This window comes from Dromaius novaehollandiae, chromosome W, assembly GCF_036370855.1.
Source record: "Dromaius novaehollandiae isolate bDroNov1 chromosome W, bDroNov1.hap1, whole genome shotgun sequence".
In the NCBI taxonomy this organism is placed as follows: Eukaryota; Metazoa; Chordata; class Aves; order Casuariiformes; family Dromaiidae; genus Dromaius; species Dromaius novaehollandiae.
Genome location: NC_088130.1, coordinates 32,919,885 through 32,945,984, shown reverse-complemented (window position 1 = coordinate 32,945,984; position 26,100 = coordinate 32,919,885). Strand labels below are relative to the sequence as shown.

The 26,100-nt window shown below is 39.2% G+C and overlaps 1 long non-coding RNA gene across 3 annotated transcripts in view; it reads left to right on the top strand.

Annotated features, from left to right (window-relative positions):
- LOC135324268 (uncharacterized) overlaps nucleotides 1-25,886 on the top strand; it is a 37,697-nt gene extending 11,811 nt beyond the window's left edge. For 2 of the 3 annotated variants that reach the window (XR_010385630.1, XR_010385631.1), the window contains exon 3: nucleotides 10,291-10,743. This is a non-coding gene — a long non-coding RNA (uncharacterized LOC135324268). Of the gene's footprint in view, nucleotides 1-10,290; nucleotides 10,744-24,950 lie in introns of those variants that run through there. The other variant, XR_010385629.1, reaches the window with a different exon arrangement.
- Nucleotides 25,887-26,100: the final 214 nt, after the last annotated feature.

Sequence of the window (26,100 nt, the reverse complement as noted above, 5' to 3'; positions counted from 1 at the left end):
TCAATACCAAAAAAGAACTTAAAATGGGCCAGAAGAAAGGGAAAAGGAATTTTCAGGAAGGTTTTAGGGTAGAATTGCAAATGCTGATTCTCAGATATGCCAAAAGCAGGTATCTATCTCACTGGCTGGACTTATTTCAAAAGCCTTATGTAAGAATGTAATCACAATGAAATTCTGAGACTATTGAGGCTTTAGGCTATCCTGTCATTTACATCACTGAGCAAGTATTTTTCTTCTTTCACTGTACCCATTTCAAGTACTTCATCCACTCTAATAATCTCCTTGGCTTTAATGGGACCACTTGTGTGGGCAGGAACACCACATGTATTCGCCATCAAGAATGTACAAACTCTTGATGATTTTGCAATATTCTTCCATAAATGTAGGTGAACCTGTTTAGGAAATACACTTTTCACAGGACACAAAGGGAAAGCATCTATTGATATTTATAAAATACCTGTGTGGTGATGTGACTGAGGAATTAATTCACTATGTGAAAACAAGAAAGCAAGATAGTATTAACTATTCCATAATGCCAGTTTTTTCTCTCTCTAAATAGATAACAGCTGGAGAATGTTCTAAGTTCCTGTTTTCAGTAGTACAGCTGTCTGGGTATTTGAGACACGAGAGCTACTACAAAAATGGCACTCAAATAAAACAAAAGAACTAAAGAAACCCAATGACTGTGAGAGAGGAGGGACCCCATGATGTCTCAAGTGTACAAACGTTAACCAGAATTTCACCTTACCTTCCCAATACTTAGAAGCTCAGGGCAAGAACTCAAATCATGCAGGAAAAAAAGCTCTTGGAGGGTTTATAATCCTCTCCACTTTCTGTGTGCTGACATCAACCCAGATTTTGAGAGAATTGTTTTATTTCTGTATTATTTGTTTATACTCACAAACATTGGTACATTAGATACCTGACTTGCTGCTACTGCTTTGGTTTCCATCTGTTTGCAAGCCAGTACTTGATTAGCTGCTTTAGTTGACTTAGACCACAGGATTTTTATTATTAATATATATAGGAAAATGTTTATTTCATTTGTAAAACAAATGCTTTATAATCCGTGTTTCTCTTTTTCCTACCTTGTTTATTTAAAATATTTCTGTTTTAAGAACAAAATTAAAAATACAAGCTTATCTAATGAAAAGTTCTTACAAAAAGGAGAAAGGAGTTCTATGTATAAAATATCTTTCGGCTATCTATTATTTAAGTTTAGTTTCTAGCTTTTTAAGGCCTAAGAATGCCCTATGGGTAAAGGTGAATAATGAACTCAGTTATAGCAGTTGCCATTGGCCTGTGATTTCAGCATAAATTGAAAGCAAAGGCATAAGGTTTAGTCCATGCTATGACAGTAGGACTTAGATCAGTATCTGTAGTCCAGTTAACTGCGAAGCAATTGCCGATAAACTAGCAATGGTGTGGTAAGAGCTTGCGCATGCCCCAGAAATTTTAGTGATGTGATGAACAGGAGAAACCGGCCTTCTCAGTGGAAGACAACCTCACCACAACTTCATAAAACTTGCAGCTACAAGAAGGGGTGGCGTACAAGGAGAGGTTGTTCATCTGCTGTATTGTCGCATTTGCTACAGTAGTGACAGGGCGGTCTTGGAGGTTTATTTCTGAGGCACAGGCCGAAGAGCAGTCTGAGCATGCTGTTGTATCAAGCGTATGTGGGAGGACCAGGAGTTTGGTTGTTTGCTCATTGATCAGTAGCGAATTTGGTACTGGAACTGTTAAAACATGTCTAGAAATTGCTCTTAAAGGTAATAGAACATACCATTAGTCCAATGCAAAGAAAAGGAGTGTATAATGCTAAGGATGTGAGCAAATTTATATATCTGTAATGATACAACTGAGAAGAGAATTGCATATTGTATTATCATCAACATAGCAACTGAATTTTATTTGGACATAAAGAGATTAAATTTATTCTTTTTCAGCTTTAATGTTTACCTCTATAAAATGAGGAAATATTGTTGAGAAATGGGTAAAGTGCCAAAATGCAGAAAATTTAAAGTGGTCATCTGTACAATGACCAAATATTCAAGGCATCAGTCTCAGGGTCTGATGGACACTGATTTTCTTTATTGCAGTAATGCCTTTGTAACAATGTTTCATAGTTGGATGCCTACATAAAAATCAATCTTATCTTATATTTTGCTTCATAATGGCATCTTTCCTTATTACCAAAGCTTTTTTTTTTAATATATATGTGTTTCAACTGATTGTAAAAGTGTCACTTTTAAGATATTATTTCTGGAATTATGTCACACCATAGAATCAATAGTGTGACTGAAACCTCTGAAGTGACAGAATACCCACAGAATTCCAATAGTCAGAGTGTTCAACGTACAATAGCAGGTGCTTAGTCCTCAAACGCCTTTGGGAGACGGTGATTAAACATAAAGGAACTCATTAGCAAGACAGAAATTTCTCTTCCAGCCTTCTAGCATTGTCTCCTTCTGGCGGTATTTTGTTGTTAGGGCTAGCTGTACCTTTATGACAGAACTCATGCAGGAGCAGAATAGAAGTGTCCAATCCCATTGACAGCTCCAGAACAGGATAATTTTTTGATCTGCTATTGGAAACACAGAGGAGAATCTATGAAACTCTGTGTGACCTCTGCTGCAATTTATTTTAAAGTCATTTATACACACTAAAGTAGCCCATTTGTTCACCCTGGCATGGGCTATTACCAGAAATAATCCATTGCAGGGACTGTACGAGCACTTCATGAATGTTTCAAAAGCCATGTTTGTGCAGGCAGGCCTGGAAAAGGAGAGATTGATTCTGTAGCTGTCACTGCGTGCCCTTCTAAGAAAAGCTTAGGCTAGTAAGAAATCAGCCAAGGACAGTAGGGGAGGTAGGCTGTCAGAGACATTCCTTACATCTCTTCCATTTCTCAGTTTCTAGCTTCTCCCACCTCCCATTTCTTCTTCCAGAGTTTGGCAGAATCTTTCTCCTAATCTCTGACACCACAATAAATATATAGAGCTTTGTATGTTAACTGAGCCAGTTTCCAGACAACGGAAGAGAAGAATTAGTTAGCAAACTGCTTGCGGTGGGAAAACAATCAGGGCCCCTGACCAATGCGAAGCCCTCAAAAGGCAGGCTCACCGCTGCTGTTTCTGCCAGCGCAGCAGCTGAGGTATCAGAGATGGCACCGATTCCTCTCCTCAGCAGCAGACCTGCCACCATGTCTGCTGCCCTCTTAGTGGCAAAGAGGTTTGACCCTTCAAGGTTTTCCATCTTAACTCTGCCAGTTTTCTGCCTCTGTACACTTTGGCTTTTTGCTGCAGAAAAGTTTTGAGCTGGATCTTGTTAACACTTGCTAACACTAACAGAAACATTGATTTACTGTTTTTATTGGAGTGTCTTTATAAGCTTGTACAAGCTATAAAGTTAGTAAGACATTGTAGAAAACATATATGCTTTTTTACTCAAATAAAAATGATTTCTTTTACTAACACTAAAAAACAGTCGTTGCCCATGCTGCAAAACCTTCAATGGTTTTCTCGTTTTTTTTTTTTTTTTTTTAATGGACAGTGCATGCTAGCATCTTTCCCAAACAATGAATAGTGCTGCCCTTAACTTCATTTCTTCCTTTACGTTGGATTTGACTCAGTTAAATTTTTTAGCCACAAGGAAGTCATTTTCTCCTATTTCAACATTCCGTGCCTGTTCTCAGAAACCTCTTTGGGTTTCAGTTGGCTTCAAACTAGAGGTAAGGCTGGGTAGAATTGTTCCAGCTTAGCCAGTGCAATTTCACAAGATCCTACTTGGATAGCAGCCAGAAGTGGAGAAAGTAAATACCAAAATTTCCATACCGCTGCTTGGAAGACTGTTTTGGAAATAAGTTATTAGATTGGTATCCAGTTAAAATAATTACCCGAAGATTTAAAAGCACTCAACCGTAGTAAAGCTAGAGTGAATGGAGTATCTCAATGGCACTATCTTTATTTGTATCAGGTGACACTCTGGCATATGGTGTTGTCAAGACAGGCAATAAGCTGGCTCAAATTCAATGTGGAGGCAATATAATATAGATGTATAATTTATGTATTTAATGTATTACTTTAGAATGTATTTATTTGTGTTTTATATGTTTATTAATAGACTGGGCACTAGTCACTTGTTATTGAATTTAACTTCCCAGTATTTTGACTGGGTTCAGACAATGCAGGCAGACTTTATTGTCATTACCGAGAATTTGGCATTGGCAGCGGAAAGAGAAGGTTCTAAAAAACACATGCGAAAGTTTGAGCTTGACTAAGTTTCTGAAATAATGTCCTCTGGGATCGTAAAGCACAGCGTTTAGAGTCCATATGCGTGTTTCCTCGTGTGTTTTGGGCATTATTTTTACCTAATAGACTCTAAGAGAAACACCACCTCTGGGGAAGGTCTCCATCCCCGTCAGAAGTTCCCAGGACAGGTATTATACGGAGACCAACAGTAATTTTCTCCTCAGTCTCTAGGCAATTTATTTATTAAAACACATGCACTTTTGCCTCTGCCTCCACAGGAAGCTTCTAGAAAGTTTTCGTTGGGAGTTTGATGTAAACCGTACAGTTGTAACAATACATATTGTATTTGTGATCGTCACCGTTTCAATTAACAGGAGATATATTGCCACTATTGTGGTATATTTTGCCATTGTACAGAAAAAGTGATTAATCAGCTGGCAGGTTCTACTAAGAGTGGTTTTAAAATCCACAGAAAAGGAACTGTGCTACACGTAATAATACTATAATTATAAGTAAACAAAAGGGCACGGGAACTCTGTTTGACCCCAGATTAGTTTAATAAAACAAAATGTAGCAGCTTAAAAAAAAAAAAAACATTTCCTCTGCTATTACTTTCAAAGCTTCCTTTCAGGGTCGATTTTGTAAGGACTTACGCTGTGGAAACCAGCGGCAGCGCGGTGGCGCGGATGGCTGCAGCCGCAGCGGGAAGGACGCTCTGCGGTGGCCCCTCAGCAGAGAGGCGGCTCCCCCCGCACCCGCCGCTGACCTGCCCCCTCCTGTCCCCCTCCCGCAGCATTCGGCCCTGGCGGCAGGGCGCCAGCCCCGGGCATCGGGCACCACCACGGGGACGGTGGTCGCCTGCAGGTCGGGTCAGTGTCGGGATCAGGCTTGGGGCTGTGGTGGGGTTGGAGCCAGCACGGTGCAGGGACCGACTGCCCCAGGCTGGGCTGAAATGGGGGCCTGGGGCTGGGCAGGGGGGCAGGCCGGGGGTGGGCAGGGCCATAAGGGCTGGGGGTGCCCACAGGGCCCAGACACCCAGTATAAGGTATAATAATACATAGCTCTTTACAAGGACTGATAAAAGCCACTAATGATTACTTAAAGCATTGTAAAGAACATGATTAAAGCAGGAGAACAGTCTGATTGCCGTGCCTGCTCTATCTTTGGTGTTTGGCTTAAGATCTTTAACTAGAACCACTTATGGTCAAATTACTGAGATGTGGAACCACCATCACCTCTGCATAGATCACTTAACTGAACTGGAGATCAATTCAGTTTTGGAAGTGTACCTCTCTCTTTTCTATTTCCCATCATTTGTAATTGCGTGAGAGTCAGAATCTTAAAACAGCAGCAAGAGCAGATGGCTATTTCAGATGGCCTAGCAACCAGAGAAACCTCGCTTTCCTATGTTGGCATTTGTATGGATGGAAATTCCTGAGTAAAATGGAGTTCCTATTTACAATTAGGATTTCTATCCTCAGTGATTTCAGTGGCAATTGAGGAAAAAGTTGAAAACAGAGAAACTAAAGTAAATAGTAAATGTTATAAAAGTTTCCCACATTTCACAATCTGAAGTCTTCCACCCAGCTGTTAGTTTTTCTTGAGTCTTCTAACAAGAAAAGTATAAGGTAGTAATGTTGTGTTAAGCAATGATTCATCGAGGCAGTTTTTTTGACATCATGGACTGCTGCTTTTTGTTGCAAGCAGGATTAGAACTGACGCAATTTAGTGTACAGTAAGACAAGTTAATTTTCATAATTGAAAAAGGAAAAAGGAAATCTTAAGAGATGTAGTGCCAGATGGGTTGTACTTAAAACTATTTCAGCCCAGGACTGAGAAACAACATTGCATTCCTGCATTTCATTTTGTCTCTCTAACACCTCCTCCTGTGCATGTTACCAGCAGTTTTACATAATGTAACAAAGGCAAATACTCCATCTTTCCTCTACAGTCCTCGCTCCTTCTCTCATTCCAAGTCACAAGTCACACTATCATTTTCACTGTCCCTCATAGCTGTGGGGAAAGGGTTGTTAATTCACCTGTTAATTCACCTGTTATCCTTTCACATCTTCATGGCTCCATTGACTGCAAGCCATTTGAAATGTTGTCGCTGAGATCATTTTTGACCTGTCAGACTGTTACCATTGTTGGAATAATTTACTTGAGTTTTCTTCTCTTCCCCACCAAACTGGAGTTCTGTTTTTGTCTTTTCCTCCTGTATTTATTTGGTCTCATCTGTAGTATTGCTCAGTCTATTTTCTTTGAGTTCCTGTATTTCAACCAATGTATAAATTTTATTAAGAATATATGGCACTATTCTCCTAGAAAAAAAGGGATTGCTCAGTATATCCTCAAATTTTCTGCATGTTGATTAAAAAAAATACAAAATCAGTTTTAAAACTGAAGCACATGTAGGAAAGTATTTGGTACACCTACTATTTGTATATATTTCTAAACCAAGATCTTAGTGTTTAGGACTCCACATATAAAAGAATATTCTTGCTTCAGCTGTTTTCAACAGCAACCTTGGCTTTTATGACAATCAACTGAATCAGCCCGAAACTCCTCCTTAATATGGTCCTTAACATGCTATTGATTAGGGTAAACACAGGATAGCTTTTATGTATGTAGTGATATATAGGAAAAAAAAATCTGACAAATATTTTTTGTTTTGTTTTTTGATTCCAAGTAATTCAATCATTAGGCATACATGACTACATTAATGATGATGTCACATGTCTTTGCTGTTCCTCTGGGAACCAAGCCACTAGGAAACAAAAAGAGCATAAATATGTTTTCTAACTTGTGTAAGTTTCTAGGACAGATAAATTGGATGTATTGCTTCTAACTTAAGAAAATTAGGATGTGAGTACATTTCGTAATCAGTACGTGAAGATTGTAAGACAGTCTCCATACATTTTTCTCAGTCCCAAAATAAAAAATGGACCAAGTGCATAAAGAACATAGGTAACATGCTAAAGACAGAAGGCTGGAATAGTCTGGTCTAAGAGAGAAAGAGAATTCTGCCTGTGTTTCCATACCAATTGTTTGATGAAGAAAGGAATGACAACTGATAGCATGGCTTTCATAATTTAAGAACTGCAGTAAAAAGTACAGAATCTGATTTTATATTTATATATTTTATATCCATATAAATACATACATATATATACATATACATACTCAGATTAATTCTGCTCTTCCTTTCACATTAGTTCATGCAAATAGAAAGCTCAAATAGTTTGTGATTTTTGAAGTGGGAAGAGAAGAGCGTCCCACAGATACCACTGACTTCTTGTTTGCTATCTGATAGCCTGAACCACAGCCAGGGTCACTTCTTAATACTAATACGAACATTTTTCCCAGTCAAGAGAATTGAAAAGCTGGAGTAATTTCTTGATGCTGTTTAAAGAGAGATACATTTGTTGAGAACTAGAATATCCTCAAGACATATTTTCCAAGTAAATAGAAGCAGATCACATTAGATTTCTGGAACTGATTTTAGCAGTTAATCCTTCCTCGTTGCTTAACCTGTGATAAACTTAACTTCTAAACCTGGACTTTTGTGAATACAAATATTTAGGCAAAACTTCTTTCCAGATTCACTGAGGAAAAGAAAACCCCCATGGAAATTTGCATTTTAGGCCAAAATGTATGACCATTCTAGCAAAAATGGATATTTAGTACAACAAAAATAGTTTAATTGCAGCTTCAGATTTCTATTGGGAGGGTTTCAACAGAAAAGTTTAGCTAGTCCTCAATTCATTACAGACTTTAATGGGAAATTGTTTCTCTTTGGAATTGTTTATTTTTCCTTTTGATATTATGAATGTGGAGTCTGTTTGTATGCCTCAAAATAGAAAAATTAGGTAAAAAGGTAATGTAAATGGTAAATGTTTTTAATTTAACTCACTGGGGTTTTTTTGCCTTTCTGTAGTCAAATGATACATTATATTGCATATTCTGTGTTGATTTTATGTTCCATTATTATTTATTTTATATTATGGACTACAGTACATGTGAGTTAATAATACGTACAAAGGCCCTGTCTTTGCATTTGATAATAACCACGTTCTTTTTCAGCTAGCAAGAAAATTTGTTTCAGGCAATCTGCTAGCTTCAAGTTGCCCGATCTTTTCATGCAAAGTCCTGTGTGGGCAGAGAGAGCCATGAAAGGATTTTACCTGCTGTGTAAGCATTCGAATATAGACAATGTTTGCAAAGTTAGAATGATAGAAAGGAATGTGGTTGTAAAATTTCTGGGAATATTTCCTATTGAAATACTATCACAGATCATCATTCCCAGGAGAGTGAAGTGACTTACTCTATAAAGTCTCAGTGTTTGCAGTAAGAGAACAAATGTCAGCCTCTCTTCTGCGAAGGGTATCTTTTGTCTCACAGGAGACAATGCTACTGTTTTGGAACATTTCCTGAATTATGAGAGTGAGCCACTGCATTATTCTACTATTTTTTATTTTGTTTGGCGGGGTTCTTTAATATAATGCCTTTAGACGTGTGTAATTTAAAATAATGCTTAAATTTTTAGTCTCTCACTCTTAGGAGATTTCACTAATTATCCAAAATCTTCTACCACATTCTCAGGATGTCCTAAGATGATTTTTCTTCCTGGAGGAAATTCGCTATTTTAAATTTTATTTTTCCTATATAGGGCCTAATCATCAGCTCTGCTAAAACAGGATTGATGCGAGCCATGTCCATCAATTTCCTTTGGTAAAATTTAAAGGTTCATCCCACACCTGTAAGCCAGAAGAATTTTAGCAGAGGTTAGATTTCTTACATTTCCTCTGAGATAATTCCTTCTAGATGAAGACTGTATGGAGAAGTTATATTACATTCTCATATTGGAGCATAAATTAATGCTACCTACAAAATCCATGGTATGTGGTACATAATTCTATCAACTGTGAAGTTATCATGCTTGGATATTGTGATAACTTATTTGTTCCTAGTCTGTGGTACTGAATCTCTTATCATTGTCTTTTTCTTTAAAAAAAAGTGGGAAAAATTGTAGAAGAAAAATATCGCTATGTGACAGAATAAGCTCTGAAACCACTGATCATTTCTAAGGTCATGAACTGTTATGGCAGTACTTCAATGAGGTATGCTCTCTCTTAACTGTTATCTGTGCTTCCTCAGACAATATATGCATTTATTTTCATTTAAAAATATCAATGGGCTGCAAAAGTAAACAGCCTTTCATGTAGGCAGTTCCATTTTCTAATTACTTTTCTGGTCAGAGTTCCCTCTTTTTATCCTGTGGTAGGTGAGAACAAAGGGATTCAAATTTTAACTGTTGTTGTTTACAACAAATCATTGCACATTGTGCATATCATGAAAATGCTCCAGCAATCATTGAATATGACGTGAAACATTTCTTTATAGAAGCGTGTTTTTCCCTGGTCCGTCTTTGAAAGATCTAGCACCAAACATACATTATATGTTGATTACAGAGAGAAAGATGGGAATATGCTGAAAAGTTTTTGTGTGATGATTCATACTGCTAGGATAAATAGATGTTTCTACAGGCTCTCTGCAATCCTCTACCTAGCAATAATGTTTATATATAGAAATGAAATTCTACTTATTCAGCTTCTGATTGAATATTTCAGAAGTGGACAAAAATTAGCTACAAAATAAATAAAACTTTCAGCTCTTCCTAGATGCGTCTTAGAAATATAAAAACAAGTGAAGAAAAGTTTAGAGGTGTGTTTTGTTATAATTTTCATTATTTTCTAAAACAGGTATCAAAGAAATAATGTTCCATTTCCATCAGCTTTTACACCAAAGTAGCCTATATGACATGTTTATACTATTTCTTTATGCAACTAAAAGTATAGAACACCTGTATGTTTATACTCACGCATAAATGTATATATATAGGTACACAGTCAGAAACAGGAATGATTTGTTAGGCTTATGGACACCGAGCCAATTCCAGCTGACTTCACTGTAAGTTCTGTGTAATATGAAAGAAATGTCTTATTTATTTACATGCTGCTGCAAGGTATTTCCTTCTTAGGAATATTTCAACATACCCAACCACCTTTGTAGTCTGTGCCACACTGACAGAACAATGAGTGAGGAGACTAGCTGGGAAAGGAAGCAGCGCACCCAAAATATCCACCATCCACCAGTGAAGCCTGGCTTCTTTCCACCCACAATGCAATTAGAAGAGATGGGCAAGAGTGACGCTGAGACAGACAGATAACAACGAGCCCCTCACACGAAGACAAAGCAGTACAAATTCATCCCACCTGACTAAACAACAGCGGCACAGTTTAACTTAATCCAAGTTTTTGAATGGAAAGCCAAATTCAAGAACAGTCTCTGTAACTAAGGCTGACTGTGTCGCATGCTTATATTGAAAAAACAACCCCGCCCTATAAAATACAGCTGAAAGTGATTATAGACTACTGACTCACGGCGTGTGAGGTGGGTGTTGAATTTTGTAACCCTGAATCCTGTCATAGCAAATATGAGGAAATAATGAAACTGATCTCTTGCAAGCATTGTGTTTGTACCCAAGAAAACTCCTGCATCATCTATCCCTTTTACAGTACAATAGCCACTTCACAGGGAACAAGTTCAAAGATCTTCAGAATAAGTAAAGCAAAAGCTTCCTGCAGTGCAAGGAAGAGACAATTTTGTGAGGCTAAGGAGCTCTTGGAGAGTGGCTACTTGTTCTTGTTAACAAAGAAGTTTTAGTTATGAGTAGAAATAATAGTCAGGAAGGAAGTTTTGTAAATATGTATATGGAGGCTGCTCTAGATTAAGGGTTCATTTTCCAGCACCAGAAAAACTGGGGGAAAATGTTCATCCTCAAAGAAAATGTAGCACTTTCAGGTTACTTAAAAGTTCTGAAATATTCTGTGCTTTCTTCTATTTATAGAGAATGTGATTATATCCACATGTGACATTATATCTCAATGTGATGCTAGAAGCATCTAGTACATGGGGGAACTGTACAAGAATCCAAAATAATCTTGATAAATTGGAGAAATGATCCAAAAATAATAGGGTGCAATTTCAAAGCCAGCAACGAAACTTGTAACTTCAAATTTACATACCTATCTGTAGGCTGAAATAAGCAGTTGCACAAATACAGACTGGGAAACAGCTGCTTGGGCAACAGTTCCTTTGAAAAGAATCTGAGTTCATAGTGGTTTGCAAGCTGACCGTCTGAGTAGTGCCATACTGTGGAGAAGAGAGAACACAGGTTCAGTATAAAAAAAGCAGAACTTTTGAGAACATTAAATGATCTTTTGGCTCTATACAGCAGTAGTAAGGTATCTGGGCACCAACAGGGCATTTTGGCACCATGCTTCAAAGGAGAGGTGGATCAATAAGGGTGAGAGCCACAAAGATGTTCAAAGGCCTAGAAAGTGTGGGAGAAGGCTTTCCTACATGGGAAGCTTTCACAGCTATAGGAAGAGGAATATAAGTCTTCACTTTCGTAAAGGCTGTTGCAAAAGGGAAGAAAACACCTCTTCTACATGTTCAAGATGAATAGGGCATGAAGTAAAGGGTTTAAATTCCTCCAGGGAAGATGCAGGTTAAACACTGGGATAAATAGGTCAACAATAAAGACTTAAGGAACTGGGACAGACTTAGCTGGGTAGCTGTATAATTTCCATAACCAGAGGTCCTTAGGATCAGGCTAAACAAACAGTGGTTAGATAAGATGAAGGTATAGTTTAACATGAGTTAGGGTATAGAGTTAGATCAGGTGACATCTCAAGGTACCTTCACTATGACTCTGTGAAATGCTGATTATTTTTAAATTTAAAATGCTGTTTGAAATGAGAAATCAAAGGGTTTCACTGAGAAACTTTCAGAACAAATCACTCTGACATTTTCACAGTCACCCAAATTTTTTTCATCCCCAAAAACTTGCTAAACTAAATCTCATTTCACTGTTAGTTTCAGCCACTTCAAAGGTGCTTTTTCTTTCAGCATAGAGAAAGGAAGGCAAAACTATTCTGTATGGCTGAACCTTTGATCATGATCTTGAAACATCAGCGGCCACAAATATCTTCTTGTCTTTCTCCATGATCAACATAGCACAGCTATACAGATGCACCAGCCATTAGGTTTTCTTCTTTGATTTCCATCTACACAGTTAAAATATTGAGAGTAAGGGGTAAAATGGGAATAGGAATTTCACACACTAGGAACAAAAAGAACCCTGGGTGGTCAGACACCAAGCTGTTTCTGCAACCTACGGCTCTGTAAGAATCTACTTGAAAATTCTTGGAAGCAGAACGAGGTATTTTTCCTGTTACATAGTATGTTTTCAGGTGCAGAGATCTGATTAGAAAATTGCTTATTGACATTCTCAGGCACTTAATCAACTATTTAGGACACATTTACAATGTGCACTTCAGTGCACACAAAGGTGTGAAACATTTTTCCAATTAGCTATTGTGTGTTGCATGCCATTTCAGATCACAGATTCGTGCTGTGCCACTTGTCTGTCTTTGCAGAGAACGTAAACCAACAGAAACAATGATTCTCACTGAGGCAGAATAGTCTCTGGAGTTACAGAGAGGAGAGGTCTTGTGCCTTACAGATCCTCACAAGAGAGTCCTAAAGCATGCTGAGGTTGGAAGAGGGCACGGAATATAAAAGTGCCTCCCATGTACCCGTGACCAAAGAAAGGCCTTGTCATTGATTTTCTTTGGGGAGGTGCTGGCATCAGAAAAATGCTTACAGGAGCCAGGTGATTGTATATTAGCCCCATCTCATGACATCCCCATCAGAGCTTATAGAGGAAAGAGTGTAGAGTTTGTCTTTCCTACTGCTTTGGTATAGCAGGGCCCATTTTTAAAGGGGAGGCAGCTAGGGGAGGATTTGATAGTGGAACTGGATGGAAGCCGAACAGACAAGATTAAAGAGACACAGATGCATAACTGAAGAGGGGACATAAACCTGCCCCCAGGCTTTCTGTATTCCATATGGATATTTTGGTTGTGAGAACTTTTCTTGCAACTATTTCATGTATAATCATCCCTATGATATTCTCCCACAGCTTTTACTATGGAAAATATAATATAGTCAAGGATAAGGGTCTTCATGGGAATTCTGAGTCTTTTAGAATCCCAGCTTCCCCTTAAAGGAAAAATGCATTCTTTTGCTATATCTTTATTATTTTAACAGTACCTCGTTACAAGAACATCACTAAGATGATGTACAGTGAAAAATATCAGGAAGACAATTTGACAATATGATGACTCAAAGGGACTCTACCTCCAGTTCGGGATGCCTGAGAAGTACAGCAGAACTCTAAAATAGATGTAAGGTAGATTTAATGACATTGTAGAACTGTTTCCAGTCCAGGTCATGGTGGCAGTTAGGGGTGCTGCAAATTGCAGTGATGAAACAGTGTCACAGCTGGGATGGCAAAACTGACATGAAATATTCCAAAAAAAATTCTCCCCCTCATTCTCGTGTGAAATAGGAAGTACACCAAAGAGCACTTGAACTTCCAGTTTGTCTCAAAGACAAATATTTCCAATGAAAATTTAGTGTGTGTCTCTCTGCCAAGCTTTGTGCTACCACAGTGGTGCCAAAGCCAAACAGAATCTTTCCACAATTGTGCTTTTAGCTTACATGTGTCAAGAAAGTAAGATATAGCTCAAGCTAATTCCAAAAACTTAACTAATTGCTCTGTATTTCCTATCTTAATCGGATCGTATTAGATATTGCAGATTATTCTTTTTCTGAAGATAGTTTAAATTATTGTTTGAATTTTTTCAGCTGTATCAGTACCTCTTCAGAGCTGAGGTAGACTTTCAGCTGTAAGGAAACAGCATCAGGGGAGAGGTAGAGAAAAGGCAAAAGAAGAAAGAGGGAGTGAATAATTATGCAGGATGTGACAAAGAGCATAGATTGATTATTTTTGTATTTTCTTTACTCACCACAAGATGGCATCAATTAGTTTTCACTGGCTAGAGACTCTCATTTAAAGCATTATTTTGTGATCCACTGGTTTGAGGAATTAATTAAAAGGGAGAGGGCTGTGTGTGTGTGTTTTAAGAAAATGCAAAGATTCTCAGAATAAATCCTAAATATAACATACTGACTATGAAGATAATGATTAATTAAAGAAACTAATTTGAGAGCTCTGTATGTAAACTTGTTCCAAGAGTACAAGCACCAGGAATCCTGAAGTTAAAAGCTGTCAGGTTTGGATTGATCCAGTTATCAGTACTGTCCTATGGGATATGTAACTGGATATGGTTAAACATCCAAATGAAACTCAGGAGCAGAAGATGTTGTTAAACTGCATCATCCTGCTCTGCAGCAAGTTCACCAAAGTTTTTGTGAAGCGGCTTCAACTACAGAGTTTGAATTCAGCTCCAGATTTCCTGAAGCTGCAGAGGAATGTATCTGGACTCTGAATTTTGTATTCAAGAAGTTCGTTTCTCCTGCTTGTCTTTGTGGATAAGCTGTGGTTTTCCTGAAAAGTGTAAATTCCTTCCACCGGGCCCCAGGCTACATGTGCATGTTTTTTTTAACATGTGTAACCTATTGAAGTCTTGCAGATCTGGAGCAATGGATATAGAGGAACGCTTCTGGGAGTAACATCTCCCACAGAGGTCACTCCTTTGAGGGCTGTATTAGGAAAGCTGAACTCTTGATGTAAGTATGAGGAAAGAAATAGCAAGGGGACTGTTAGAGGTAAAGGAGAAGGAAATGTCAACAAAGAAAGGAGAAATGAAAGGAGCCACTGAACAATAGAAACTATCTGAGTTGGTCTAAATGACTAGACTGATATTTCAGAGTTTATCCAAACCGTGAGACTCAGGACTGTCCCCATATAACTCTCCAATTGTATTGTCTGAACTGTCGAAAAATGTTAGCAAGAACCAACCATCCGTGAGGTGTGTTGTCTTTACTCAGCCTACCAAGATATAGCAGAGATGGAGAAACTCTCATCTATAATATAGGAGTGATGTGGGAAATCACTACTCACATTATTGTGGGAAACAAGCGGTACAGAGGAACTCCTCTGGAATTATTTTTACAAACTTTAAAGAACTGTGAGTTTGGGGTTTTTTTATTTGTCAGGGTGGGGGTTGTTGTTAATAAATCAGTCATCTGAAAGCAGCTATCTGAACTTTATACACTATTTTCGCTGCTTACAGAACAGGCTACCCCATCTCCATACCTATCCTTTACAACTGCTAAAGCTGTCATAGTGATCCAGTATTGGGGTGCTTTGTTTCTCTTCTGCTTAGCTGTGTGGGGCAGGTTTTCCAGCCTCTCTGTCCTGTCTGCTGTATTGGTGAAAACCAGGAGTATCCCACTTGCAGTCAGCATTGCTGCAGTGGTATAAAAGCATAAGACTAGGACTGTTAACATTGAACGTCTGAGGGCTCCTCAGTGACTTACAGCAAAACCAGGAATTACCAAGAAATACCACCTTTTAGATACTTCCATTGTTTACAGGTAAAACTTTTATAAACTTTTTTTGATTCTGGAAATAAAAGGGCTTTGTTTAATCTCAGGTTAACCCCCTGGACAGTATCTCCTCAAAACCAGTTGCTACAAGCTGGTGCCAGTTGGAGGAAGCTGTGGTTCTCAAATCCAATGCCTCCCCTTGTAGTGGATATTACAGATTAAGCACAGGACGGGCCTCAAATGATAGGTCTATCTGCTGCATAGTAGCTCAGAAGAGCCCCTCAAAATTGGTATCCTGGATAAGAGGATGAAATAGCTCACGCTGCAAAAAGAGACTATTTGTGGCTGATACACTGGATATCTGCTGAGAAACAAAAGGCTCAGTGTGAGAAGTGGGAGAAAAGAATAAATGCCGGGAGATTGAGGGGAGATTCAGGAGGCTTCTGAAGCCTGTGACTAACCTAACTGTGTCATTTTCTGCTGGACTAATGCACGTATCTTCTGTCTTTAGACAGCCTTATATATTAAATGACAATAGAGAATATTTATTTACTGTTAGTGCGCTTAGAAGTATCTCTCTGCATGAGTAAGTAAATCCATTTCTCAATTGTTTATATCTTGGGAGATACACAACCAAGGCATTGCACGAGTGGAGTTTACATTGCTTTCAGCAAGTAACAAGGGATTCTCAGTGGGAAACAGAGAAAGAACAAGAGAAGAAAATTAATGTCTGACATTTGCACCTAATTTTTGAATGGAAAACTACCTCTTCTGCTGTGGGGCTATTCTGAAGTTAATCAGTGTTAAAGACTGTCAATGTTTTTTCTGTTGTAAAATGCTTTCCACTGATCTTGGAGAACCACACTTTGTATGACTAGCATTAGGTTTAGAACAATTGGGATAATTTATGTTACAAATAAGATCATTTTTTTAACTAGTTGATCAAACCAAACACACTGATGCAGTTATTTAGATCATGCAATCTCTCTTAGCACTGAATCTGCAACAAATATTGTGTTACCTGGTTTGTTTAACATAACAAGAACATAATTCTCAATATTCAAGTCCCACTAGAAACAGAAAAGCTATTTGTAATTCTTTTAATCAAATGGTTGGAAGAATGCAACGTTTTTTGTTCCGTCCAGGTGAGTAAGATCAATAGATCTGCCAAAATTCTTTACATTATCAAAATTAATATAAAAATGAAAAATTAGTTCAAAACATTATCACTCTATTTGAACTAAGTATTCAGTTGCTGTATGTTGGATTTGGTTCTTTTCCTCGTCAAGGCAGTAGAACAGTTGCCATTGCTTTTAGTAAAACAAGGATTGGGTCCACTGTGATCATGAATTACAGCATGTCAAGAGAGAGCAGATTGCAGAGTTGATGTGCAGAAGCTGCCACTCTGAATTACAGGGTCATTCATGCAGTTCAGCTTGAAAATAAGACAGACACAGCGTTTAGCGTTAGAATCCACGCAATACTTTAATTAAGAGATAACGTCACTGGCATATAATGCTGTCCCAGAATAACAGTCTCCTGTTGCTGGATGTAAACCAAGAAACCAAGACAGTTCCTGAGCATAAACACTGAGAGGCAAATGTTTCCAAAGCAGTAGACATTTATCTGTGGGATATCATTCCGTTCAACTGTTTCTGTTGAAGCAGGTGGTTAAAAAAATGCAATAGATCAGTGAACACGGATGCATCACAGTGACAATTGTTTACTGCTGACCAGACTATGCCCACAGGAAGGAAATTCCTCTATGTTCTTCGTTGCAGAAAGGGGCTTTTCTTCTTCAACCAGAAGTGATAGATTCTGACCCCGGACCTCAGGATGTGCTGAAGGCTGCCTTCACTTGACACAGGCTTTTGCCAATTTCCTAGGCTTGTTTGCAGCTCTGCTCTACAGCTGTGCAACATAGCTGCATATAGCATCGCGCCAAAAGATGTTCTACTAGAGAGCAGGCATGTTTTCTGCTTTAGCTGTTTAAAATGCCACCACACAGATCTGTTTTGTTGTTTATTTTATTCTGCAAGTCTAATGCTTAAGAGGCTCAGCCAGAAACAGGGACCCCATTGCGCTACATAAACCTCCCCAATAGGTCTGTTTTAGAAGTGGATCCAGGGCAAACTCTAATGTTCGCCAGGGTTTGTTCTCTGTGAAATTTAGCTGTTTGCTAAATTAAATGGCTGTATGACTCTATATGTTTTATAGCTGTCTGCATTGCTATGTCTCCATTGAAACAAAGATTTCAATTTTATCTGTAGCTAAAACACAGTTTCCAAAAATCTGGCCAATAGTTAGGAATGATATTGCTAAATATTCTTGTTTGAAAGCAAAAAAAAATTAAAAACTGCCATGAAAGCAAACAATAGAGCAGAAGACAAATAGTTCTTCACAGACACATAAACAACTAGAACAATCAGAGAAGCTGAAGGTTGTTAGACCTAATTCCTACTGATAAAATGTTTGTTTCAAAGCATACGTTTAAGAAGTGGGTATCTATCTCTCCTAGGCTTCCCTCAGAAATCTCTCTGAGGCTTCATGTTTTCTTTAAATGTCAGTGATAATAGCCTGGCATTAAACCTTCCCTTAAAATGTCTGAAAGTTAAATATTTTAACACGTCTGTAAGGAAAACATAGGCTGTCTCACTGGAAAAATTTCCTGGCAGGAAGATTTGCAAGACTGTGGAACAATCTCTGAAGAGAAGTGATATAGCCTCATTTTGCATTAGACATTTCCAGTTAAACTGAACAGTTCCCTGGGAAATGTAACCTGGCAGAACAAGCTCGTTTTGGAAGATCCAGTTGTAACTCAGGTACGAATTCAATCAGAGTTTTGCGCAGTCTTCAGTGGGCCCACGGTCACATCTTGAACCTAGCAGACTTTCCAATCAAATTGTAAGGGTAAGAGGTTATTCTTATAAAATAAATCCAGACATTTTCTTTTCCTACCCATTTTCACTACATAAGCTATTCCCAACACCAGGAGTTCATGTGTAACATGAATAAAGAGGAAAGCTGCATTTTTAAATTTTTCCTTTAAATAAACTTGGATGCTTTTTAAAGGATGTTATTCAGTTTTAAAATGCTGAAAGTGTTTTTAATAGCATTCAGAATGCTTTGAGAGATAGATACAAACAAGATGTCTAGAAGCCTCACTGGCCTTGATTTTTACTTGCACTATGACCTTTTCCATCACACTGACAGTATACAGGCCCTTTAAAATGGAAATAAGTTAACAGAGTGGCTCAAAAGGTTCTCATTGTAAATGAAAATCAGGTTTACTGAGTTCAAAGAAAGCAGAGGAAAATTAACCCTGCAATGAAGAAAATTAAATGCATTTTCCTGAAATAAATGCTAGTGACACAGGGGAGGAGAAGTTCAAATGAGACCCTGAGTCAATGCACAGGATGCTAAACCTGAGGATAAGCAGATATCGCTGTAACACATGGATTACTCTAAAGCAGACAGGCGGTCCCAAGGCCCCTTGGTCTATTGATTCTACTGCTATGGAGTTTTTTAAATACATCTTTGGTTTCATATTTTCAGATGGGGCTTTTCTTCTTTTCATTGAAATGATCAAAATCTTGCTCTGAATCACATCTGAAAGAACTCAGGCTACTCTCCTAAGAGTATTCAACTCATCGGGGCATTAAATGCATTCTTGACTGCACTGTTCACAAAATTGTAACTGTGCCCAACAATCTAACAGGGGAAACACATACTAAATCCAAGATGACGCTTTTTTTTCTTTCCATGAAAAGTCAAAACACAGAGCAAGTGGCAAATGTTGTTAATTCTCTGAATGTTCATAGACTCTTGGGAAAAAAATACAGTTCAAGATTAAAGAGAATTTATTATGCTTTGCCACCTGACCAAACAACGATCAGCAAATGTCCAAAAAAAGAGATCAGTGCAAAAACTGACACAATTTTCAAGAATTTCTCAAGGAAATATTACAGAAGCTGGCAGGCATGCTACTTCATTTGCTACAAATAAATTGACTGTCTCACTTCTGAATTTGGACTGTCCTGTCCACTTAAGCTGGTGTGCTTTAAATACCAGAAGAAAGCAATATTAGACAGTAATTAAAACTAAAATGTTCTCAATGACTATAAGAGAAACTAGGAATATGAACCAAAAAATCAGTAATCCTGAGCTAAAGCAAAACCATCAAGATTTATCAGCACGTGTTACATTTTTTCCCTTTATAAGAGAATACAAATGTGAAACAAACCTCTCTAAAGCCTTTGGATACAGACACAAGAATGTGCTGATCTACACTTTGGCACATCTTAGCTTCCAAATAAGTGAAAGTTAAGCATTATCTTTAGAAGTTTGATTTCTTCTACCTGGTTTAGCTGCAAGCAGTCGTGTGTGTGTGTGCGTGTGTGTGTGTGTGTGTGTAATATGGTTTTCCTACAGTAATAACAAAGTTTTGCCAACCATTTCAAAAAGTGAATCTACCATACACCCAAAGGGATAGCATTCCATATTTCTGGAAGAGACTTGGACTCTGCTCTCCACTTACAAAAAGAAGTCATAGCAAGAGTCCTTCTGGAGGCATATGGTATGAATTCTCAAACGGGTAACAAATTTTATTATTAATTTGTTTTACCATCTCCTTGGTGAAACTAAGCTATCTAATAAGCTACTCACTATTTGCCAGGAGTTATGTGAAGTTATTCATGCTGTCAAAAATAATCTTTGGTAGTACTGGTAATTAATTTAGTCAAATCAGAGCTGAAAAGAAAGCCATGTTTCAGTATTGCGAATGTTAAAGAGGCATGTCCTTTGTATATTTTCACAGGGAGAAAATCTAAGATTAGTAGTTAGTTCTAAGAAAATACCTCAAAAAAATCAGCTGAAAGATCATAGACCAGATAAATGTTTTAAAAATGAATGTAGTGCGAGTATAAGATACTGGCTTATGTGATGTTTTGAGGGGATCTGTCGATGCCCACTGCGAGACTTGGCTGATATTCAAAAATTGGTTTTCTCTTCAAAGAAAGGAAGGAACTGACAAACTGAGTTTATCAACTGAGCAATCAGCTGTCTGCAGTGAACTTGAAAATAAAGTTCTGTACTATTTAAGACATATACTGACATGATACTTAAGCTGACATTTGTGTAAGAATACGCCCTTATGACACTACAACTTCACTGTGAACTTCATGATACTGCTTACTGAACTGAAAAGGAAAACCCTTTCAGTAACTCAGGAGTAAAATGATCCCATTTCACTTCTAGTTTGTATCAAGCAGTCTACAAAATGAAGTCATTTATAAGACTTTAATTGTTCCATCAGTGACAGACAGGAAGAGCTATCTGAGCCCTTCTCCTCTATAGCTCGTTACAGAAGATTTAACATAATGAGTGACAGAATACTCATTAAGAAATGGAGGTGTTTGGAAGATTCAATCCAGATGAGGAAAGTTTGCAGCCATTAACATTTTTGTAGAAAATGTTGCAACACAAATCCCCACAGGAACCTTAGTTTCAGATTTGTTGTCTCTGCTGGGTTATTAATGAGTATGTGCGGCTGGTGCAAATGAGTCATGCCGAGCTGCAGCAGATTCCTGTTTTCTTAAATGTCTCATTACGGTATGTGTCAATATGGCAAGGTTACAACTGCTAGACACATAGAGGCACCAACAGACATTAACATCTGAATTTCAGCAGTAATTTTTAAAGCCCTAAATATTAAACAGTGTTTTCTGTGCAGAGATGAAACAATCTGAAAAACATTGTTTATTGCATTTTAAAGTGTTTCACTGTGTAGGATACTATATAGGAGATGACTGTTCATATTAAACCGGGATTTTTTTTAAGATTTACAGATTAAACTGTAAACAATAAGGCTTTGATTGCCTAGAAAAAACTCACTTGTTTCAAAATGTTATTTTTTTAAGATGATTGCATTTTCAAAAAGGATCACATTTTATTCACATGCATAATAAAATCATTAAATAATCTTTTCAACATAACAGAAAATTGAAATGTAGTTCTTTCAAAGAACTATTTCAGCCCTGGTCATGGGAGAAGTGTACTGTACTTTAGAAACCATATGCAATAAAGTCTGTAAGACCTACTTCTGTAGGTCTTACCTTCTGTATCAGGAAGGTTAAACCAAGGAATTTTTTTTAAATGTCAGTGCTGTTTGTTATGCAAAATACAGTCATTGACAATCTCCCGCACTAAGCAACCCTAGACAATAGCCATGCGTCATAAGCTGTTCTTTTTGTGTGGAGATATACGAGGCTACATCAGGCTGTGAGTGACTGCACTTTACAAAAATATTAAGAGAAAAATTAACATTGTTATGCCCGCTGGAGCCGTCTTCCCTCTCTCAGCACATGCATTTAATCTCTCTTCTTAATCCTCTTTGGAACAATGAGACTCCCAAGGGATCTCACACATGAAACACTGCTCGGTTGCTTCAAATATCTACACAACTATATTTTAAAGCTTCCCTCATAAAGATTAATACGATAAAATAAGACATAAGACACAAGTTTTCACGGAAGCATGACAATCCTGCAAAAAGCACCAGGAAATGTGAGGAAAGCATGAATACCAACATTTCATGTAGTGGAGCTAACATGGAGATTTTTTAAAAACACCAAAACTGTAATCCGAAAGCACAAGAGTTGCAAGTAAAGGATGGTTAAAATGTACCACCTGTATTATTTGGGGAGTGTAGTTCCACAAGAAATCCAGGAACAAATTTCCTTACGTACATTATTTATTACATCCAATCTATTGAATTCTGCAAGTAAAACTAATAATTAGCTGAGAATCAATGCATTTTTAATGGTATTTCAAGTATAGCTATTTTATACTGCAATAAATCTAAGGAAAGGCAAGATTTTTTAAGAGAATAAAATGTTTCAAAATGCTATGACTTTAAATTAATTTATGTTGAACACAGTGGGTACCAGAGTCAATTCTCGTTGCCATGACAACAGACACTGAAAATTTAAACATCCAGCGACAGGCTGAATTCCCTGCAAGGAAGCTATTCTGCATTAAAATTATATACTAGTGAAACATTAAACAGATCTACATGCAAACTATTTATTTGGAACGGACAGCTTAATTGCAGGTTTTAAAGAACAAAACTATTCAGACGCGAAGTTTATTATTTCAGTTTAAATTTCTCTGAGATTTAAATAGTGACCTGAAACCTGGTAAGGAACAGGATTGAGGAGCCAATTACCACAGGTTCGTGAACGAAGATACTTTTTGTAAACAGTACAATTACACTATCAGTCCGTCATACACTTTTGATAAAGTGCTCGCTGGAACAGGTCTCATCCGGCACACGACATGAAACCTGTGCCTATAGCAGGCTCCGCTTTGCATATTCCTGATACACAGAGCATTTGGGAGCCTGATGAGGCATAATGATTTCTCAGATGGTTCTTTAACAAGCTGTAAAATTACTGGGTTTGAAAACGAATGTGCTCTGCCTGCACTCAGTAGAGGTTGCGTATTAGCAAGGCTCTGCTAAAGGCAGAAGGATTTTTTTGCACCTGGGCAGGAAGCTGCAAGTCGTTGATATAAACTAAATGGAGAGGAAAGCATTTTAATATCTACCACTCAAACTTTCTAATAAAAGTATGCAGGAAAGATGGCCACAAAACGAAACCACTACCTGCAATTTATACTCCGCAAATAAATTGCCGTGTGACTGTGCAGGGAGCCGAGGAGGCTGCGCCCGAGCCGGCAGGCGAGCGCCTTTGGCCGCGCCGCAGCTGGGTTTGTGGGCTCTCCTTTGGGGACCGCAGCAGCCCGGGGCTCCCTTACACCACTGCCTCTCTTTCCACACCATACCAACCCCGGGACGGCTCAAACCAAAGGGGATTTAACTAACCGTTCCTACTTCACACTGTATTTAGTTCGTATATTAATGCTAGGAAAATATTGCCGCGATCTGATGCCCACTTTCCCCTTTCCTGCTTCGTGTTGCCCCAGGTGTCCTTCCCAGCTCCGCTGCCACGGGGCGGCAGGCGGGGACCCCTGGCAAGCCCAGCCCTCGCAGGGCACCGGCCCAGGCCTCGGGGCTCAGCCACGGCACGAGGCAGGCGCGAAGCCGCCACCCTGCGTCGCCCCTCACCTGCCGGGGGCGAGCAAGCGGCAGAGGTGGCTTCCGCGCGCCTTGGGGCGGCGGCACCGGCAAGGCCGCTGAGGAAGCCGCTGCCTTGGCACGCTGCTCCTGCTGCGGTTTTCTCAATCCTCGGTTACGCAGCGAGGGGGAGCGGGGCGCCGACTACCTCCTTTCCAAGCAAAAAGAGGGTTTGGGGGAACTTCTCGCGCACAGAGACGTCCCCTGTTTGCGGGAGACCTTTCGGGAACACACCGAGAGGATGAGAAAACCAAAACGTGTTTTTACCAGCAAACCAGGGCGACTCTGGGCGCCGGCAGGGTGAGACAGCAGCTTGCCTGGCGCAGGAAGACGGCCGGTGCCCTTCAGCAGCGCCGCGAAGGAGAGGCGGGGGCGGTGGGCACCCCCGGGGCCTGCATGGCCTCCCTGCACAGACACGGCCGCGCCAGAAACCGCTGCGAGGGCAGCGGCGACAACGGGCTCAGACCTCCACACTTCTGCTGGCCCTTCCTCCTCTCTCCTCCAGCAGCTCCTTTCCCTGGCTGCATGGATGGGCTCTGCCCCTCCCACCCGCGCTTTGGGGCAGAAATGCGATGGCTCGTGTGGCCCCCGGTCGCAGGACGCGTCTTCACCAGCCCTGACCCGCCGCAGAGGGAAGCGGGGGGCACGGGACGTGCTGGCTCAGTCTGACCAAATACCAGCCTTTTCTGCCCCAGAGTGAAGGACACCGACCGCCCCGGGCTGGGTGGAGATGGCGCCGGGCAGATGCCGGGGGCGGCAGGGCCGGGAGGGCTAGTGGTGCCTGCAGGGCTGGCGGTGCCGGCAGGGCCTGCACGCTGGTGTCGCTCACCGTGTCAACCCTGCAGGTCCTCTTCAGGCCACCCATCATCTGAAGTTACGAAGTCCTGTTTTCACAGGTCAGGCCTAAGGTTTCATTTGAGTTTTGCTGTGTCAAGGATCTAGTCTGCTAATGCTCTTTCATTTTTTAATTACGCTCTGAACATGGCCATATAACTCTTTTAATAGTGGAGTGGATTCAGTTTTCATGTTGTGCAGAAACTTTTCCTTCTCTTTTTCCCAGCGAGCTCACACACTCCTATGGCTTAAAAGATTTGTTTTACTGGGCCAATAAATTAACGTGAACGGTCTTCCTTTACTTTCAGATTATGAACACCACTGCCATTTGCCATGACAGTCACTCATGGCATGAAATATCTCGAAACGACATTAGATGGCACACACAGAACAGCAGGGATAATTTTTAATTAAGAGGGAATGAAGAAGTGGGTTGTGCAGCACGATAATGGAAGTTGCCTCTCAGACACTGAGCATCGATCAGCCACTCCTGCTCCAAGTTTTCAAGGCTGTCGTAGGAACACTAAGTCACAGTAAATAAATCCTTAAAGACTTCAAGAGATTTGGGGGCCCTCCTGGCTAACTTATTCACTGCATTTTTGGACTATTTCCTGCTCCAAAGATGGTGCAGTTCTCCAGAACCTCGGAGCAACACAGCAAAGCATACATCGGCAAAATGCCTTTTTTGCACTTAGAGACTTTTAATTCTTCAATATAAAACAACCCAATGCCAATGTAGAACTACCCCAATTATTTTAAAACTGGATACATTTCTTCTTCTGATTTCCTGGAATAGCTCCATATTTTCTTCTGTGTAACAAAGGAACGAATTCGTCAGATGACTAAGAGACAAAGCATCAGCTTTGGTGATTCATTCTAGCTCAAAAATGAGCTTGCACAAAACAATATAAAAGAAAGAGCATTTTCTCAGTACAGATTTCTAGATATCTGCTTTATAGCAATTGTATACATGCCACAAAAGCAAATCATTCAAGATAGGTCTGCACCAAAGCGCAAGTAATAATAGCATTGCCTACTTTTGTATCCTTCTGGTGACTGAAAGCAATGTGCGTAGTTCAAGGATTGCTTACTCTTTACTGAAATGCAGCCACTTCAGGGACACATCATGTTATTGTTGTGTCCCTTGGTACAATAGTAAATTTTCAAAAGTAGAAGTTCTTTCAATGAAAGACAGAGCAAATAGTGATAAAAATTACAATGGAAATAGAAACCATGAAGTTGTTACAGAGCAAATCTTTTTATCTTTTCTTTTGAAAAGATAGCTTGTTTCGCTGATTGCATAAAAGTGAGATGTTTTCTCAAAATCAAATGCAATTTACAGTTATGTTTATTTTGTGGAAAACATCTCAATTTTTATATCAAATCAAAATCAGTGTTTTTCTCTATTTCATACGTTTGCCTGATGTCATCCTGTGCATCCTGCAGACACTTATTAGG